General features: G+C 34.6%; 1 long non-coding RNA gene across 4 annotated transcripts in view; it reads right to left on the bottom strand.

Moving 5' to 3' along the window:
• LOC129059363 (uncharacterized) overlaps positions 1-13701 on the bottom strand; it is a 113544-nt gene that overhangs the window by 46700 nt on the left and 53143 nt on the right. For 2 of the 4 annotated variants that reach the window (XR_010139931.1, XR_008525193.2), the window contains exons 4-6: positions 11905-11957; positions 10626-10779; positions 1377-1501 (exon numbers count right to left, since the gene is read on the bottom strand). This is a non-coding gene — a long non-coding RNA (uncharacterized LOC129059363). The remainder of the gene's footprint in view (positions 1-1376; positions 1502-10625; positions 10780-11904; positions 11958-13701) is intronic. The other 2 variants (XR_008525195.2, XR_008525192.2) reach the window with 2 other exon arrangements.

The raw sequence follows: 13701 nt of genomic DNA, 5'->3' as shown, positions 1-13701 counted from the left end.
AAATATAACTGAAAATTATTATTTTTCAAAATTTCTATTTAGATTTCTGTCAGTTTTAATAATGTGTCCTTTGCTGGGAACTTTATCTAAATACTGAAGTTAATTGATACATAATTTTTCAAATAATCTTATTTTTACAGGAGTTTTGTTAATATTTCCTTTATCATTCTTGATATTAGTTATATATACCTATCTTTTGTCTTTTTAATTTTGTCAAATAATTTTTACTATTTAACTCATTTATAAAATAATAATTTTTCATTTGTTGATCTTCATAGTATATTTATTTTATATTTTATTATTTTTACACCTATATTGATTTTTTTTTGATTGCTTGGTTCAATTTAGTGTTCTTCCTTCATAACATACATGTACAGAAGACTAATTTTTTGTCATTTTGGAAATCATATTTTATTATTTAAATCCTTTGTAACTCCTAAGACTTGTCTTCTGACCCAACATATGATTAATTTTGCTAATTTTTCCATTCTGATTTAAAAATCAAAGTATTCTATGTCAGAATGTGATATTATACATAGACTAATTAGTTCAAGCTTGCTATTGAGGCTGTTAAATTTTTATAACTATTTACTGAGTTTTGATATTCTTATTCTATAATGTGAAAAATATGTTTTAAAGCCTTTTTGTTGTGTTTATGAATTTGTCCAGTTCCACTTTTATTTCCATCAAATTTTCTTTGATTAATATTACCTAAATTAGAATTTAACCCCTTTGGGCATTGTCACTTTTATTATTAGACATATTCCTCTTATACTCTAATAGTGCTTCTTACCATAAAGTCTAACAATTTGTATAATATTACTGTAGCTTTCTTTGAGCTAAAATGTAGGCAGTATATTGCATCTGTCCTTTTATATTTAACATTTTTATATTCTTTTTAAAAAGTTGTATCTCTTTTAAGTGGCAAATGGCACTTATTTATATTTCAATTAGAATATTTTAACCATTAGCATTTAATGTGATGAAGATATTTTTATTTATGTATACAATCACATTCTTATTATGTATTCCTCAGATGTATTTAATGTCCCTTTTTTCTTTCCTTTCTTCACATTTTAAGTTATAGTTTTAGAATTTATTTATTTTGCTCTTAGTTTTTTGTTTCTGTATTCTTTTAATACAATCATCCCTCAGTATCTGTAAGGGATTTGTTCCAGGATCCCCCTTGGATACCAAAATTTGGGATATAGTATTTGCATGTAACTTACACACATCCTTCTACGTACTTTAAATCATTTCTAGATTACTTGCAATACTTACTTTAATGTAAATGTTATGTAAATTGTTGTTATACAGCATTGTTAGGGAATAATTACAAGAACAAGTCTGTAAATGGTCAGTATCACTGTACTTACATTTTTGTTTGTTTGTGGAAATACATTTGATCTCCATTGGTTGAATCCATAGATGTAAAAAGCATGAATACGACTGGACAATTACATTATTAGTATTATTTTCTTTGAGGTTACAGGATCCATCCCTATGAAAGAATATTATAAATTAGTATTTTATTATGTATTTTGCTCCATTTAACCTCTTCTGCCTTGAGTTCTCTTGTTCAGTTAAAACTTTATTGAATTTGTAACCTCACAATACATTGTTATTAATGGTACTGGCTTGTTATTATGTTTGGTCAAATATTTGAATTTTTATTTCTTTCATTTCTTTCTTTTTTTAAACTCCTTTTTTATTTTATATTTCCACATAATTAAATTGTATTAATTTCTTTCTGTTGGTGGTAACATGCTGTCACTTTCTTTGGTTGCTTGAAATATTTTTTTTCTTTATTGTCCAAAGGTGTTCACAATGGATATAGCATTCAACATTTTTCATTATTATTTTGAATCTCTTAAAAGATGTCTTGCACTCTAGATTGGCCATTATTTTTCAAAAATTGTTTTGATGATGTCATTCCTTTGTCTTTCATATTTTGTTTTCTTTTGTTTGTTTCTTTTTTTGTGAAGTTAGTTCTCAGTAAAATAATTTACTTTGGATGGTAATAATCCCACCCAGCACCATTTGGGTTCTTTTAGTTTTCTTTTTGTGTTTGGATTTCAGCAATTTTTAATGATGTGCCAAACTCCCTAGCTGGCACTACAGGTGTGTGTCACCATGCCTGGCTTATTTTTGTATTTTTTGTATAGATGAAGTTTCACCATATTGCCCAGGCTGGTCTCAAACTCCTGAGCTCAAGCAATCTGCCTGCCTTGGTCTCCCAAAGTGCTAGAATTACAGGTGTGAGCCACTGCATCCAGCCCAGAATAAAATTATTCATGTATTTGTTTTACTGTCCTCTGCCAACTTTTCTCATCTTTTCTCTTGATTTCACGACTATAAATCATTTTTTTTAAAGTCTTTGGCTAATAACTCCAAAAACTGCTTCTTCCCCTAGGTCAGATTTTATTGTTTGTTTTGATTGAATGTTATGTTAAGTCTCATCTTTCTGTACTCTGAGTGGTTTTGATTAAAAGCTGGACATTATTTAAGAAAACTAGAGAACAAATATAATGTTCTGGATGGTGTGATTAGATTGGATATTCTCTCAAGAAAGAAGAAGCTAAAGTTAAATCAATATGTATTAAGATTCTAAAGTTGTTTTAAATTATTTAACTAGGATTTGCTTGGTCTTGATTAATTTGAATCTATGGATAGGTCCATAAGTTCTATTAACCTACTGGAATTATGAGCAAATTATTTCATCTGTGTTTGCTTTTAAGTACATGGGCCCTTGGAGAAAAGTTTAACTTTCACTGGTTGTACTAAAGGTTCATTAATGAAAAAGCTTTAAGAACAATCTTTAGGTAGGTTGATTACCTAAGTTTAGAATGAAATTTTCCAACCAGACTTGAATATGTAATGAAGATAATAAAAATTGGTTATTTTCTGCAGCTATCTCTAAAAAAATGCAATTTACTTGCTATTACGTATAACTGGCGTATATGCTGATTCTTAGAGCCTTTTCCATAGGAAAGAAAAAAAAGAGAATGAATTAATGCTCAAGTTAGAATAAATTACATGATCTGAGAAAATAATCAAGTAAAAAGAAGGAAAACTGAGGAAAGTATTAATAATATTGCTTGGTTTTGTCTAAGAAATCTTCTCAAGTCATTATAATATTATTTGACTACATGTTTTCACCCTTTATTATTTTCTCCTTCAAGCACTAGAAAATATTCTGATTTATTTTAAAAAGTTTTTTTGATTAATATTCTATCACCTTACTAAAGAAAATACTCAAATTATTGAAGTTACTGGAATCTAGCTTGATGATAACACATCAAAATCACTTTTAGTCTCCATTTTCTTTGCCTGATGCCAATGGCAAAACTGTAAAATAAAAACACCAACATAAAGCCAGTAAAAAATAGGATTTCTTTTTTTTCTCTTTTTCTTTCTTTCTTTTTTTCTTTTTTTTGAGATGGAGTCTGCCTCTGTCGCCCAGGCTGCAGTGCAGTGGCACGATCTCGGCTCACTGCAAGCTCCACCTCCTGGACTCACGCCATTCTCCTGCCTCAGCCTCCCAAGTAGCTGGGACTACAGGCGCCCACCACCACACCCAGCTAATTTTTTTGTATTTTTTTGTATTTTTTATTTTATTATTATAATACTTTAAGTTTTAGGGTACATGTGCACAATGTGCAGGTTAGTTACATATGTATACATGTGCCATGCTGGCGTGCTGCACCCATTAACTCGTCATTTAGCATTAGGTATATCTCCTAAAGCTATCCCTCCCCCCTCCCCCCACCCCACAACAGTCCCCAGAGTGTGATGTTCCCCTTCCTGTGTCCATGTGTTCTCATTGTTCAATTCCCACCTATGAGTGAGAACATGTGGTGTTTGGTTTTTTGTTCTTGTGATAGTTTACTGAGAATGATGATTTCCAATTTCATCCATGTCCCTACAAAGGACATGAACTCATCATTTTTTATGGCTGCATAGTATTCCATGGTGTATATGTGCCACATTTTCTTAACCCAGTCTATCATTGTTGAACATCTGGGTTGGTTCCAAGTCTTTGCTATTGTGAATAGTGCTGCAATAAACATATGTGTGCATGTGTCTTTATAGCAGCATGATTTATAGTCCTTTGGGTATATACCCAGTAATGAGATGGCTGGGTCAAATGGTATTTCTAGTTCTAGATCCCTGAGGAATCACCACACTGACTTTCACAAGGGTTGAACTAGTTTACAGTCCCACCAACAGTGTAAAAGTGTTCCTATCGCTCCACATCCTCTCCAGCACCTGTTGTTTCCTGACTTTTTGATGATTGCCATTCCAACTGGTGTGAGATGGTATCTCACTGTGGTTTTGATTTGCATTTCTCTGATGGCCAGTGATGGTGAGCATTTTTTCATGTGTTTTTTGGCTGCATAAATGTCCTCTTTTGAGAAGTGTCTGTTCATGTCCTTCGCCCACTTTTTAATGGGGTTGTTTGTTTTTTCTTGTAAATTTGTTGGAGTTCATTGTAGATTCTGGATATTAGCCCTTTGTCAGATGAGTAGGTTGCAAAAATTTTCTCCCATTTTGTAGGTTGCCTGTTCACTCTGATGGTAGTTTCCTTTGCTGTGCAGAAGCTCTTTAGTTTAATTAGATCCCATTTGTCAATTTTGGCTTTTGTTGCCATTGCTTTTGGTGTTTTAGACATGAAGTCCTTGCCCATGCCTATGTCCTGAATGGTAATGCCTAGGTTTTCTTCTAGGGTTTTTATGGTTTTCGGTCTAACGTTTAAGTCTTTAATCCATCTTGAATTAATTTTTGTATAAGATGTAAGGAAGGGATCCAGTTTCAGCTTAAACTACTTTAAAGTTCATATGGAACCAAAAAAGAGCCCGCATCGCCAAGTCAATCATAAGCCAAAAGAACAAAGCTGGAGACATCATGCTACCTGACTTCAAACTATACTACAAGGCTACAGTAACCAAAACAGCATGGTACTGGTACCAAAACAGAGATATAGATCAATGGAACAGAACAGAGCCCTCAGAAATAATGCTGCATATCTACAACTATCTGATCTTTGACAAACCTGAGAAAAACAAGCAATGGGGAAAGGATTCCCTATTTAATAAATGGTGCTGGGAAAACTGGCTAGCCATGTGTAGAAATATATTGTACTTTTTAGTAGAGATGGGGTTTCACCATGTTAGCCAGGATGGTCTCGATCTCCTGACCTCGTAATCCACTCACCTCGGCCTCCCAAAGTGCTGGGATTACAGGCGTGAGCCACTGCGCCTGGTGAAAAATAGGATTTCTTATCTAGTTATGTATGTTTTTTAGATAATGATAGAACAGAAGTATAAAAGAGAATGATGAAAAATACTAAAGGAAAACTTTCATCATACAATATTTATTTTTATAAATTATGTAATTTAAAGTTGCTGCAATATTCAAATGCTCATTTAATGGAAATAGATATAGTATTTACTTAAAATTGTTATATAACATGTAATATATCATCATGTTGATTGCTGGCATATGATGGACACTTACATAACCCTAAAAAGAAAAATATTGCGTGGCTATTTTAAAAATACTCTGCCCCTTTTATACTTATCTATATTCTAAACTGAACTGCTTCAGTTTAGAATATTCTAAACTGTTTGAACATTCGCATTCACATCTACCTGATCAGAAGGATAAATGTATTCTCGGCTTACCTGCTTTATTGATGTGTAGAAGTAGCAGATAATGATCCTAAAACTGGCAAAATGAAGCAGGCTAATTTGCCATTGAAACTTTTTACTTTGTTGCTATCCTAGTTCTCCTATAATTCTTAATTTGAATATCAAGAGCCCATAATTGAAAAATAATATACATATATTTAATTTTAAGTCCTACTTGAAAGAAATTCTAGCAGTGTAATGTTTTGTTTAGCATGTAGACATGAAGATTCTTTTCTCCCAAGTAGAAGTAGCAAGCACAAATCAAAAATATATAATCATTCTGAAATTATGAACTAAACATGGAATCTTTTACTTTTCAATATTCAAGCCCAAATAATTTTTTCTTTCTCCTTCAAAACAATAGATAACAGGGTAGATATATTTACAGACAAAACAGTGATTTCATACCTGTTTTTTCTCTGTGCAATGGGGAAGTGGAACTTAAATGGAAGAAATGATGTCTTTAACCAAGACATAAGCCCCTACTAGCTTTGTTCTGTCTTTTCTGGAAGTCTACTTAGAAAGATACTTTACTAAGCTGTTAAACTCCATGTGGGCTGACTAGGTAACAAATAGCAAAGACAGAAGCTAAGGGCCACAGGGGTTTGCAGTTGTCAGCATGGTGATAAGCTAGAGCTTTATCATCGGAAACTAAAGAGTACTTAAATGATACTGGCTGCAGTTGTGGTCATAATTTATCAGCCTCAAGTGACTCTGTGTATATGTGTGCCTACCTTTCCTAATTTCAGTTTCTGTTCTGCTGGAGTCTGCATTATAAAACTTCAGTGATCCTCCTGCACAGTATTTATTTTTCTAACATCAAAAGAATCAGAAAGTACACATGGAATGAAATATAAGAAGAACATTACTGGAAAGACATAAAGTTAGAAAGTTAATACAAATAAAATGCTACTAAAAAGGCTGTAGACAGATGACCATCCAAATAGAAAAGTGGAGTGTATGCGGACTCAAGCAGAACTATAGAAATGATGTTTTAAAAGGCCGGGCGCGGTGGCTCACACCTGTAATCCCAGCACTTTGGGAGGCCGAGGCAGGCGGATCACGAGGTCAGGAGATCGAGACCATCCTGGCTAACACGGCAAAACCCCGTCTCTACTAAAAATACAAAAAAAAAAAAAAAATTAGCCCGGTGTGGTGGCGGGCACCTGTAGTCCCAGCTACTCGGGAGGCTGAGGCAGGAGAATGGTGTGAACCCGGGAGGCGGAGCTTGCAGTGAGCAGAGAGATCGTGCCACTGCACTCCAGCTTGGGCGACAGAGCAAGACTCTGTCTCGAAAAAAAAAAAAAGAAATGATGTTTTAAAACAATAACTCACTCTTAGGTTGCAGCATGAGTTAAAAGAGGTCAAATAATGTTTTGTTCCTCTGTAAAGTGCATTCTCCAAAGGGAATTAATTTTGAAATCTTTATGTAGTAGGTCAGGAAAAGTTTTAAATAATTAAATTATAAACAAGTGTTTAAAAAGTCTTTTTCAATCTTCTGATACAATGAGTTGATTTTTGTTTAAACTGTGAGCCAAACCTTTTTGTCCATCCTTTTGCCGTCTTGAAGCTACCATTAATGGAGAAATTTTTGAAAACAAAAATATAGAAGAAAACACAAGTAAAATATTTTTTCTATGAATAATCATTCTATAATTTCTTTGTTCCATGGTTTTGTTCTTATCCAAAACTCAATGAGGAAACCTGAATTAATTAATTTTTTTGCCTCTTCCTTTTAAATTTATGTCACACAACATATTAATTAAACAAGAAGATAGATAGAATCAAGGTAGCTGATCTCAGTCACAACGTGCTTAAAATGTGAAGTTAATTGTAGGGTATATGTGCATATGTTGTATAAGAAGTTGAACAGTCATGACCATTCCAAGCATAACCCATTCCCTGACAATTTATTATCCCTAGACACAGATGAAAAGTCAGAAGTCATAGGTCAGTCTTCTTAAGACAGACGCTGAGATGGAGACTTACAAGCAGGTAGTTATTAGGGAAGCACTGTCAAAAAACACCACCTGTAAGAGTATATATCATCCATGCAAAACCCTGGCCAACAAAGAAAAGCCACCACTGAGCTTCTCAACAGTGTTTCTGTCCCCCTTATCAGCTCATTCTTTATCACATTGGAAATAAAGGATTCCTCTGACTCCCCTCAAGGAACATAGCTAGTGATTGTTTTGGCCACATACAGTCACTGGCTATAGACTGCACTCAAGGAGGGTGACAACCTGGGGAAATAGCAATATCCAGGGAGGGACACAGGTGTGAGATGTCAACAAACAACATTTCTAGCCTGCAGCTGGGGTAATGAGTACTTAGTACCCAAAAGTGGGCTTTGGGTGAAAGACCATAGTGTGAGCAACATGAATCCTGAACTCACTTCTTCAGGTACATCTGCTATTACCACATCATCCATCATATGTGAATATGTGCACTGTGTATATGATGCAACATCTGTGTGTATTTGTGTTTGTGTACACTGGAGAGGGAAAATGTGAGGGTCATTTCTGCTGTTGACCAATTACCAGGATGGTTTTGATGGCATTCACAGATAATTTCTCATGATATAAGTTTCTTGGGGAGACATAATTTACCATATAATATTTGTGAGTTTTTTTTAGCTACCTAGAGATTTGTTAAAGAATAGGCAATAACTCTACGTGCAGAAAACAGAAACTGGACCCCTTCCTTACACCTTATACAAAAATTAACTAAAGATGGATTAAAGACTTAAATGTTAGACCTAAAACCATAGAAACCCTGGAAGAAAACCTAGGCAATACCATTCAGGACGTAGGCATGGGCAAGGACTTCACGACTAAAACTCCAAAAGCAATTGCAACAAAAGCCAAAATTGACAAACGGGATCTAATTAAACTAAAGAGCTTCTATCATTAGAAGAAACTATCATTAGAGTGACCAAGCAACTTACAGAATGGGAGAAAGTTTTTGCAATCCATCCATCTGACAAAGGTATATCCAGAAGCTACAAGGAACTTAAACAAATTTACAAGAAAAAAATAAACAAACCACCCCATCAAAAAATGTGCAAAGGATATGAAGAGACACTTCTCAAAAGAAGGCATTTATGAGGCCAAGAAACATGAAAAACAGTTCATCATCACTGGTCATTAGAGAAATGCAAATCAAAACCACAATGAGATACCATCTCATGATCATTAAAAAGTCAGGAAACAATAGATGCTGGCGTGAATGTCGAGAAATAGGAATGCTTTTACACTGTTGCTGGGAGTGTAAATTAGTTCAACCATTGTGGAAGACAGTGTGGCAATTCCTCAAGGATCTAAAATCAGAAATACCATTTTACCCAGCAATCCCATTACTGGATAAATCATTCTACACATGCACATGTATATTTATTGCAGCACTATTTATGATAGCAAAGACTTGGAATCAACCCAAACGCCCATCAGTGATAGACTGGATAAACAAATTGTGATACATATACACCATGGAATACTATGCAGCCATAAAAAGAATGAGTTCATGAACTTTGCAGGGACATGGATGAAACTGGAAACCATCATTCTCAGCAAACTAACACAGGAACAGAAAACAAAACACCACATGTTCTCACTCATAAGTGGGAGTTGAACAATGAGAACACATGGACACAGGGAGAGGAACATCACAACCTTGGCCTGTCGGGGCATTGGGGGCAAGGGGAGGGAGAGCATTAGGACAAATACCTAATGCATGTGGGGCTTAAAACTAGATGACGGGTTGATAGGTGCAGCAAACCACATGGCACATTATACCTATGTAATAAACCTGCACGTTTAGCACATGTATCCCTGAACTTAAAGTCAAATTATATGTATATATGCAAAACATTTTCTGATATTCTGAATAAATAGCAATGCACGTTTTTTCATTGGGCACATTATTGTAAATTGCTATGGGCCTTTTTTCTTATTTTTTTCCTTCTTTCTTTTCTTTTTCCTTCCTTTCTTTTTTCATTCAGTCTTTCTTTCATTTACATTTTTTTCTCTTCCTTATTCTTTCCCTCTACACACCTTTGTTTCCTTTCTCACTCTCTCATTTAATAAGCCAGACATAAGGTTGTATTATGGAAATTTTTTGTGTTCAGATTTTTAGTTTAATTTATTTTAACTTACATTTTTGATATTTTATTGCAGAATTGCATCTAATTTTGAAAAACTTACAAAACATGTAACTGTTCAATCATGATGGAAAAAATAAAGCTCTTAAATTTTAAAAGCAACTTTTTAAAGAATAGAGTGGAGAAAAAAACTAGTAGCTTTCAGGTGAAGACCTCTGGCAGATAATTCCTTTACCCCATGGTGATTGATGTTGATATCATGTTAATATCATGTGCCCCGATAGAGTACAATGATGAGGGCTTTCATGTTTGTATTCTTCTTCCTGAAAACCCATACTCCCATTCTAATCACACACACACAAAATCAATGGAACCCAAATTGAGAATTGCACTGAAGAAATATGTGATGAGGACTCTTTAATATTGTCCTCTTGACCACCCTACTCGATGACCCTTAATGTCATGGGGGAAAAAAAGAAAACAAAAATTACAAATACAAAGAATGGTTGCAGATTGGAGGAGACTAAAAAAACTGTAACGATTAAATTTAATATGGCTTCCTGGATTGGCCTCTGGAACACAACAAGGACATTATTGGAAAAACTGAAAACTGGTAATATGCAAATAAAGTCTGCGATTTAGTTACTGCTCATATAGTGTTAATTTCTTACTGTTAACAATGGTACCATGGTTCTGTAAGATGGTAATATTAGGAAACTACTAACATTAGGGAACTTCTATATTTGATGACTTTGATGGGGTCTCAGCTAAAGTGGTAAATAATTAGATATTCATAGAACTTTTTTTTCTAGACTTACTAGGCTTTCTAGACTTACCAGACTTAACGTGTGCCAGTCAGGGTTCAACCAGAGAAGCAGCAATAATAGTAGACTGATAGATGCTAGATGACAGACTTATTACAGGAAGTTGGATAAAGCAATTGGTAGGGCTAGTGAAGCAATCTCTGCAGGGCTGTCTCCACCTGTAAGGCTGGAGCACAAAGCCCTCAGTCCATTAGTCAGGAAGGGAGTGCCATGAGCCTGCTAGAACCCAGTGAACACAAGCTGGGAACCCCACCATCACTAGCAGCAATGCAAACAGCATGAGGTAGAAGCCTGGGAGGGCAAGTTTTCATCTATGTCAGCCTTGTTGCCTCTTCCTTGTAGAGCTGAACATATGTGCTTCTAGTTGAGGTGTCAGAGAAAATGAAGAAAGAGTGAGTGCGAAGGGAGAGAGAATTGCCGGCCCTACTGATGCTTTATGCTAATGAAGTGAAACCAGCAACAAGGTGTTTGTGCCAGAAAATGGCTGACACCTTCCTTCTAGTAGTTTCCTTGACAAGATTATTATGCTTTAGCCAATAGACTATTTTTTAAAATTCTATGCTGTCTCTCTGGAACCTTGTTTCATATAGCAAATGTTCAGCTTTCTTAATATGCTGCATTTGTATCTAAATATATGCCTCATTTTCTAGTTTTAGTCTAAAAAATAGGATAATGTAAGTCACCTAATTACTCTAGCAGATTTGTAGTTTGCTTTTCATTAGATGGAATGAAGATGTTAATAGAGCCCTTGATATTTCTACTCATTTTATTAGGTTTTAAAAGTATATTTATAAACATAAATATCTAACAGAATGCGTTGAATATTTATGCATTGCTTTGCTGCCAAAGTCCATATACATATATCCATGGATTTTGAGATAATTTTCTGAATTGATGGATTTATCCTTATAACACAAGGACTCTTTCTGCATTACTAGCCTTTTAGTTACTAATAGCTGTAAGCTATTAAGCATGAGGAATTAACTCTAGGATGAATTTTGAACACAAAGAAATGCTGGCAGTGCTTAAGATGTATTGTGAAATGTTTTGATGATATACCATTAAATTTATTCCAATGTATATTTATAAAATTGCCAGTGGAAATCTAAGACTGCTTTTTTTTTTTTCCTTTTTAATCATGAAACTTGCCCCAGGTTGCCAAAAATGCAGCCATCAGCATTCCTTCGTGAAGGCAGCTTAGTGCTGTCAGCCATCTTATCTCCCCTGTTGTATGGTTGATTTTCTTCTTGTATCAGTGAATACAAACATTAAAATGGACCCATAATCTTACCTTAGTTACCTAGAAGTTCTCCAGCTGCTTCTGTGATATTTGGAAAGTATCTGCTAAAGAAATTAGGCCCATATGCATAAGAGAACACACTCACAAATTATACATATTGCAAAGTAATATAATTATAATAGATGAAAATAAAATGATGAAGGAACAAAGTCCAATTAAAGGAAAAATAATTTAAAAAGACTAATATTTTAGTAACTTTAGAAACAGCAGATTAGATCTTGGGAGCTGAACCAAAAATATAATACCTACCTTAGTTCTTAAATCAGGTTATTTTCCACAAGTATATCATTAGCTCATGTTACAGTGTGATCATGTGCATACATTGACTTCTTAAACCATACATAAAAACCTCAGGATATTTTATTGTGATCTTTATACAAAGAACCGGAAGACATTATTTTAGGCACAAAATGACAAAGAGAGGAATAGCAGCTATAATAGTTATGAAATCCTAAAACTTATAGTATATAAATAGGTTTTAACTTTGCTTCTAAAGCAAAGGGAACTTCATAAAAATTTCACAAATACTGTATTGCTGTATTGAAGCAGAAAGTTATTTTTACGTAGTTGAACAAAAGAGAATAGATGAGGATAAAAACCTGAAGTTTTATAACAATATCTTATATACAGCTATATCAATGTGTACCTTATAGTTGCACCTGCTTTAAAAGCCAGGATCCTAATGATGAACAATGAACTTTCTCTGCCTTTTATGAGCTCACAGACTAGTGAGGTAGCACACATGCATAGCTAATTATAAACTTGATTTTACTGTCCTTTTTTTTTTTTTTTTTTTTTTTTTTGAGACAGGGTCTCACTCTCTTGCCCATGCTGGAGGGCAGTGACACAATCTTGGCTCACTGCAGCCTTGACCTCCTGGGCTCAAGCAATCCTCCTGCCCTGTCAGCCTTCCAGGTAGCTGGGACTACAGGTGTAAGCCACCACACCTGGCTAATTTGTGTACTTTTTTGGAGAGACAGGGTTTCACCCTGTTGCCCAGACTGGTCTTGAACTCCTGAGCCTTGGCCTCCCAAAGCTCTAGGATTACAGGCATGAGCCACCACGCCCTACCTGTCCTCTCTTGTCCTCTCTTAAACTCAGCAGTGAGCACATGGGTGATTTTACGATTATTTGTTAAACCACCCATATACATCGCACACACACACACACACTGTTTAATATATATGATGTATTTCATAGTACAAACTAATATTGAAAATGCAGATTCTTCCAGAACAGAGCCATGATAGCTAAGTTCTCCATATTTTAATTTGGGAAGAACTACAAATTAGAAAAAAACCACAAACAACAAACAAACTCCTACAGCATACTGTGTTCAGTTACTTACCTATGTCTGCTTAACATCACTGTATGCTAAATTATACATAACTAAATGTCACCCTTATTTTCCATGCACTTATTAATATAATTTATAATTGTCAAAATAACTAGGTTTGGACTTACCAAAATGTACTTGTGTGTGAACTCAGACAGTTATTTGAATTGACTGTGTTTTTTTATCCTTAAAATATCTAGGTGATAACAACTATTACACTGCTGCCTCCTCCCTTGCCCTTCCATCCCTCACTAAAATTACACAGCTTTTTGTTCTCAAATACTTTTCTCAAAGATTGCTACCACAACCTCCTCCCCTAGTGTCTAACTCAAAGTTCCAGGGAGACTCTTCTAGCCCTTAAACATTGAGTCCAAACTCCAACTTACCATCACCCTATCATATTACCATTTTAATTTCTTATCAGAGAAGTTAGCACAATCTGAAATTACTTT

Source organism: Pongo abelii, chromosome 4 (genome assembly GCF_028885655.2).
Source record: "Pongo abelii isolate AG06213 chromosome 4, NHGRI_mPonAbe1-v2.0_pri, whole genome shotgun sequence".
Classification (NCBI taxonomy): Eukaryota; Metazoa; Chordata; class Mammalia; order Primates; family Hominidae; genus Pongo; species Pongo abelii.
Note: the sequence above shows the minus strand (reverse complement) of the source record. Positions and strands in the feature narration are given on the sequence as shown.